The following is a 7,887-nucleotide window of genomic DNA, read 5'->3' as shown; positions in this document are numbered from 1 at the left end:
AACACTGATTACTACCACTGATAACCATTTGAACATACAGATCACGTAAACATATATTTGTGAAATGGGTTATAAACTGTTATGTTTTTAATATATTTCACAAATGACTTTCCACATTTTATCAGTTAAAAGCATGAAATTAGATATTTGAACATAATACATGTAGACTGTTTTGTCCTCGGTAACACTCCACATATATACGCGAGTGGAGGACTATCATATTATTACTAGTAAATTTGTTAATCTGTATGATTGGAGACACGTCCTCGGAGAACACTCCACAGAGATACGCGAGTAGAGGACTACACCCATAACCAGAATCTCTGGGATTTAGAGAGCGTGACTTGAGTGTATAGATCTATACGGGGCTGACTACCCCACACCTGGCTGCTAGCTACAGTCGAACCGAAAGGTTCAAGGGTGACGAGAGTCATAAGGTGATGTAGACTACTTATTGCCACATTTAGTCTATTGTATTGTTATGGAACTCGCAATTAGGATGACAGAGATTTACTCTATAGTAATAATGAATAACGTAATACATCTTTTACATTGATAACCAACAGTCAGGAAAGTATGGGACTTTCCTGGAGAACGTTTACATAACCAGAAAAGGGTAACAAACCGGATAACTTTACATCTTTCAAAATTGGTAAAACACAGCCAGTAAAGTATGGGACTTTACTGGGAATACATTGGTACCTAACCAAAACAGTATATCCAACTAGATAACCTAACTATACATTTTCACAAGGGTAAACATGTTTTCAGTGTACAACTTTACTTTACATATTGAGAAACAACAACCAAACTTTTTAAGAAAATATGAGATTTTCTTGGTGTACGTAACATTTCAAAAACAGAAAGGAAACTCAAACATTTTCATAAAACAAAAACCGATTATGAACTCACCAGCATTATGCTGATTTTCAAACCGCTTGTGTTCAAAAGTCAGAATTAGAACATGTATCCGAAGATCATTTTGTTCCAAGTTGGAGTGCGTAGAAGATTAGTTCATTTTGTTAATATATACTATGTATCACAACTGTATAACTTTACTTTTGTAACAACTGAAAAACTTTTCAATATGTAATGTATGGTTGTTCTACTTTACTTACTATGTGCATTGGATTTGATACTCACCATGGAGTCAACCCCGGAAATGTTTCCGCCTTCGGTTTTCGGGGTGTGACAATAGCCCACAATCTAATTAGTCTTCCTTTTAATCTCTAAATTAATTCATAATTAATTTAAGACTAAGACTAATTAAATAACATGACTTCATATTAATATATTATAACTTATAATATATTAATAATAATATGTGTATAACTCTAATAAAATTATCCATAAATAGTGTGGATGAAATGCAACCCAAATGGACCATGCCGGGTCGGGTCAAGTACATACCAAATAAGTTATAGACTTAGACACCTTATCCAACAGATTCCCACTTAGATAAGTCTAATAACTGTATTTGCCTATTACTTCAGGAACCAACCAGCAATCGTAGCTCTCAAAAACTCTGTTGAACTATGAAGCGCCATTTTAAGATAAGTGATCATACAATCCTCTGTTCTCATGATATCAGCCGGAAAAACACATGGAACTATGTCTTGCTTATTTTCTGGCAGTTGTTTCTCGATTTCCGATTTGTTTGACAAAGAACTCAACTGAACACATCAATTTAGTTCTGACCGGGCCCGGTACATGGGTCAACACAAAATCATCGAGGGGCCCAGATATTGCTTCTATTTCTAGAAGGAACAGATAAACTTCAACTCATATACTTGTTGAATTGTACACAAAGGCACGTTTTATAACATCAAGTTACTGATGCGTTTATGTGCAATCAATGCACAACCAACTCATAGGTAACAATTCATATCTCTAGGTTTGAAGACTTATATGATATTACCGTCTCACGATCACTCGAGATAAATTCCATGAAGTGATACAAGTGAGTGTGGGTTTATTCCAATACTCATAACTTATGAGTACTCATGAACATTGTAGCAACCATTTCCATGTCTAAACACCTTTAGCCATCTACAAACCTAATTCATGACAATCTTGATTCATACCTACTTCCGACGTATGACCGATTGTGGAGGTTTGAATAAATTAATTATTCTGGAAGTCAAAACATACAAAGCTGAAACAATTGTAAATAATTGCCAATGATAGCAACTCCTTACTCATAAATAAATCACAATTTTATTCATCATCAAATGTCGATTACATTTTACAAGTTTCAGAGAATCTATCTAATCTGTAAAACTAATATCGTCCCTCAGCCCGATGCGCCTCGCATGCTGAAAATGCTTAGCCCTCGTCAGTCCCTTTGTAAGGGGATCCGCAGGGTTATCATCTGACGATATCCTCTTTGCCACGAGGAGTCCTTCCTCTATCTTGTGTCTTATGAAGTGATATTTTTTGTCATTGTGTCGGGATCTCCCATGATCTCTCGGTTCTTTAGCTAAAGCAACCGCACTATTGTTGTCACAGAAAATTTCCATAGGCTCCTTAATAGCTGGCACAACTCCAAGGTCTCCGATGAAGTTCTTCAGCCATATTGCCTCCTTCGATGCTTCACTCGCTGCTATATACTCTGATTCACAAGTCGAATCAGCCACCATCTCCTGCTTGGAACTCTTCCAAGAGATTGCCCCTCCATTTAAGGTAAACACCCAGCCTGACTGAGAGCGAAAGTTATCCCTATCAGTCTGAAAACTAGCATCACTATACCCTAATACTCTCAAGTCATCACTCCCACCAAGGGTAAATATCCAATCATTAGTCCTCTGTAGGTACTTGAGAATGTTCTTTACCGCAGTCCAATGAGCTTTACCAGGGTTCCCCTAATACCTGCTGACCATGCTCAAAGAAAAGGCCACATCAGGGAGGGTACAAGTCATAGCATACATGATCGAGCCAACAGCGGAAGCATACGGTAATTGGCTCATCTCAGCTATCTCTGCCTTTGTACTCGGACTTTGAGTCTCGGACTCTGAGTCTTACTCAGCTTGGTGTTGCTTTAGATCGGTAAATCTCCTTTCTTGGAATTTTGCATGTTGAAACTTTTCAACACCTTATCCAAGTAGGTACTCTGACTAAGTCCAATTAGTCTTTTACTCCTTTCTCTTAATATCCTTATCCCTAGGATATAGGCAGCTTCCCCTAGGTCCTTCATAGCAAAGCACTTCCCAAGCTAGGACTTAACCTCCTGCAAGGTTGGGATGTCATTTCCTATAAGTAGTATGTCATCCACATACAGTACCAAGAAGCTAACTATACTCCCACTAGCTCTAACATACACGCAAGACTCATCTTCACTTCTCGAGAAGCCAAACTCTTTGACCTACTCATCGAAACAAAGATTCCAGCTACGAGATGCTTGTTTTAATCCATAAATGGATTTCTCAAGCTTGCATACTCTATTAGGGTACTCTACACTGACAAAACCCTCTGGCTGATTCATGTACACATCCTCAGCCAACTTTCCATTAAGAAAAGCAGTTTTAACATCCATTTGCCATATTTCATAATCATGAAATGCAGCAATGGCTAGCATAGCCCTAATAGACTTAATCTTTGTTACCGATGAGAAGGTTTAATCATAATCAATACCCTGAGTCTGAGTAAAACCCTTCGCAACCAGTCGAGCCTTATAAGTATGCGCTTTTCCTTCCATTTCGGTCTTCTTCTTGAAGATCCATTTGCACCCGAATGTTTTACGGCCTGGTACATTGTCAACCAAGTTCCAAACTTGATTGTCATACATGGACTGTATCTAACTGTCCATAGCCTCCTTCCATTTAGCAGACTCTGGGCCTGCCATGGCTTCCTTAACACCGCTAGGTTCATCCAAATTTACCAGTGTACTATCACTGATAAATGTATCACCTTCCGTAGTAATATGAAAGCCATAATAAAACGCAGGTGTGTTCCTAACCCGTGTGGAACGCCTCGGAGGTACAGACTCGTCAGCTGGCTCAACAGGAGTTTCCTCCTCAGGTTAATTACTAGTGTCTGAGGTTCCTTCACCAATTGATTCTTGAATTTCTTCAAGATCAATTTGCCTCCCACTGTCTCCTTGGCTTATAAATTCTCTCTCACGAAAGACCCCTCTTCTTGCTACAAAGACCACATTCTCATTGGGTCTGTAGAAGAGGTAACCGAAGGATTTCTGTGGGTAGTCGATGAAAATACACCTTTCACTTCGGGGTTCAAGCTTATCATGAGTTTCACGCCTCACGAAAGCTTCGCAACCCCAAATTTTGATGTGGTCCAAATTGGGAACCTTCCCAGTCCACATCTAGTGAGGTGTTTTGGTAACCTTCTTTGTAGGGACTAGATTGAGGATATGGGCGGCAGTCTCTATGGCATACCCCCAAAAAGAGATTGGTAGAAAAACTCGACTAATCATGGAGCGAACCATGTCTAATAAGGATCGATTACGCCTCTCAGCTACACCATTTAGTTGTGGTGTCCTGGGAGGAGTCAATTGTGAGACAATCCCACACTCCTTAAGATAGTCAAGGAACTCGGTACTAAGATACTCACCACCTCGATTAGATCGAAGCATCTTAATGTTCCTGCCCAATTGATTTTCTACTTCCTGTTTGAATTCTTTAAACCTTTCAAAGGTTTCTTACTTATGTTTGATTAAGTAGACGTATCCATATCTACTAAAATCATCAATAAAAGTCACATAATACCGATTAGCATCCCTTGTGGCGGTTTTGAATGGTCTACATACATCAGTATGTATTAGGTCCAACAAACCCTCACCCCTTTCACAAGTTCCAGTGAAGGGTGATTTTGTCATCTTTCCAAGTAGACAAGATTCACAACTATCATCCAATTTAAGGTCGAATGATTCCAAAAATCCACTCTTTTGGAGTTGGCCTATGCGTTTCTTGTTTACATGTCCAAGATGACAATGCTACAATGATGCTTTATCTAGGCTAGTAGAAGAATCAATATACAACAAATTATTTCCTAAGTTGTCTACAATCGACACAGTTTCATACCTACCATCACAAGGTAATGCTTTAAAATAAAACACATTTTTAAAGAAAGCATTAATACCACCACATTCATTATCAAACGAAAAGGTAAAACCTTGTTTGTACAAAGCATGAAAGGAAATAATATTCCTCGCCATTTCAGACGAGTACACACATTTATTCAAATCCAATTTTAACCCATTATTCAGCAACAAAGTATAAACTCCAATCTTTGAAACAGGTGAAGCCTTCCTATTCCCCATGATCAAGTTTATCTTCTCGTGCTCCACATCCTCACTTCTTCTTAGGCCCTGCAAATCAGAACATATGTGAATACCACATCCTGTATCAAGCACCCAAGAGTTAGAATATGGTGAGTTATTAGACAATATTGTGTAAATACCTGTGTGTTTGGGTTTCACTTTCCCATCCTTCAGATCCTGCAAGTATTTAGAGTATTTTCGCTTCCAGTGCCCCTTTTCTTGGCAATAGTAGCAATCAACATCCTTGGGAATGGCAGAAGGAGTGGTAGAACCGCTCTTGGTCCTTGATGAGGAGCCTTCAAGAGACTTTCCCTTGGTACCCTTCGAAAGGTGCTTCCTCTTTTTCCCTTTGCCTTGCCCGATAGCCAAAACAGGGGTAGATGTTGGAGTAGTAGTAGTAGAGGTAACAACCGACTTTCCCTTCAGACCGGTTTCAGCGGTCTTAAAGAGTCCTTGAAGCTTGCTAAGGATAATTTCCTCCTTGTTCATATGATATGTCATGCGAAAATGGTCATAACAAGATTGTAAGGAGTGCAAAATTATGTCAATTGCCAACTCCTAAGGGAAGTTTACATTCAGCTTCAGCAAACGGTCCACATACCTTTGCATCTTTTGCATGTGGGCCGTGACGGATTCACCGTCCTTCATGCGGGTTGTTATTATGGAGGAGATTATTTCATACCGTTCTTGAAGAGCACTCTGATGGTACCTTTCCATCAGGTCTTGGTGCATCTCAAAAGGGTAGAAGTCCTCATAGGACTTTTGGAGCTCGGCTGTCAACGTGGCCATCATGATGCATGCCACCTTAGTAGTATCTCTCTCATGTGTCCTGAATTAAGCGATCTCCTCAGGAGTAGCAGTAGACTCATCAAGCACTTTTAACTCCTTATCGAGGACATATTCCTTGTCCTCAAAATGAGTTACCATCCTGATGTTCCTTATCCAGTCCATGAAGTTGGAAGCCATCTGAAAGAAGAAAGTAAGTTTAGATTAGATATATAGAGTCCTTAATAAGACACCCAAATGTAATATTAAGGCTAGGATCCAATCACAATATATAATACTTAGAAGAGGGATGCCGTAATCTAAGTAATAATATATTTGAAAGGTAGGTGAATGACGATTCAATCACAACCTTATACCCAACTTATAGACCGGCTTTGTGAATGAGGCCTACTAATGGTAAAACGACTTGTTCTTATACATATATATATAATTAACCATTAATGTTATAAATAGTATAAGTGTTGAGTTTTAACTTTTAAAATTCTAAGTGTTGGAATTAAAGTTTATTAAAGTGTGTGAAACTTTTCCAAATTCCAAAATGTGAGGACAAGTTTTGTAACTCTTCAAAACTTTTCATTTCATAACTTATGAATTAAAGGTTCATAAAATGAAGACTCTTCATTTTATGTAACTTATGTGTTTTTAATGTGTGTTAAAGAAAAGTGACCTTTGGATATCCATAACTTGATGACACATTATGGACTCCATTAAAACACATAAATGATCAAGAATTAATCCTAAACAATTCAGCAAATAATTCCTATCATCATCTAAATTCATAAGAACATGAACATGATTATCAAAGTTTCAAAAATTATATGAACACATACATGGCATGAAATTTTGATATATGCTATTGTAAATGGATTAGAACAACCATTACACCAACCAAAATAAGTTTTAAAACATCAAAACAGTTTGGGGTAAAGTTTCTAGTCCATTTCCAGCAGCAAAAGTCGAAAATCTGCATTCTGAACCTTCTACTCGCCGAGTGCACGAACCTACTCGGCGAGTAGGATGAATTTTGCCTTGGACTCAGCGAGTCCCCCCATGGACTCGGCGAGTCCATCATGCAGACAACAAAAATTTTGACTTTTTTCACTGTTTTGCATCAAGTATCAAACAAGCAAGCCTAGGCTCTGATACCACTGTTGGGCTTTGAGCAATCTAACACTTCCTAAGTGTGCATGCAACCCTAATAAACCTTGGATCTATGTTTGTCTAAATACATGCAAAATAATAATTTTCCAAGGTTCATAACCTATCTAACATGGCATGGGGTACTTTTAAACATAAAGTAATTAAATGAGATTACATACCTTTTTGATGAGTTTGATTCTTAAGGAGTTTGAGGGCCAAGCACCAATAGTGTGAATGCCTCAAATGGAATCACAAATCACCACAAACTCTTGGAAAACTTTGAAAGAGTGTATACACACTACAATTTTCAGCCACACACAAACACACACCCTAGTGGCTATTTCATGCAACATAAGCATGCTTATATACTGTACATGATTAGGGTGAAACCCTAATAACCCATGACCTTTCCTTTTCCAAGGATCCATGGGTTAAAAGCTCCATGGATCATCCATGGACTTCCATACAAGCCTAGCCCATTAACAAATGGGTGTTAGCCCACACCATATAAAATCAATAGCCCACAATCTAATTAGTCTTCCTTTTAATCTCTAAATTAATTCATAATTAATTTAAGACTAAGACTAATTAAATAACATGACTTCATATTAATATATTATAACTTATAATATATTAATAATAATATGTGTATAACTCTCATAAAATTATCCATAAATAGTTTGGAT

Source organism: Lactuca saligna, chromosome 5 (assembly GCF_052625555.1).
Source record: "Lactuca saligna cultivar CGN05327 chromosome 5, ASM5262555v1, whole genome shotgun sequence".
NCBI classification, from domain to species: domain Eukaryota; kingdom Viridiplantae; phylum Streptophyta; class Magnoliopsida; order Asterales; family Asteraceae; genus Lactuca; species Lactuca saligna.
This window is presented reverse-complemented; position numbering follows the sequence as displayed.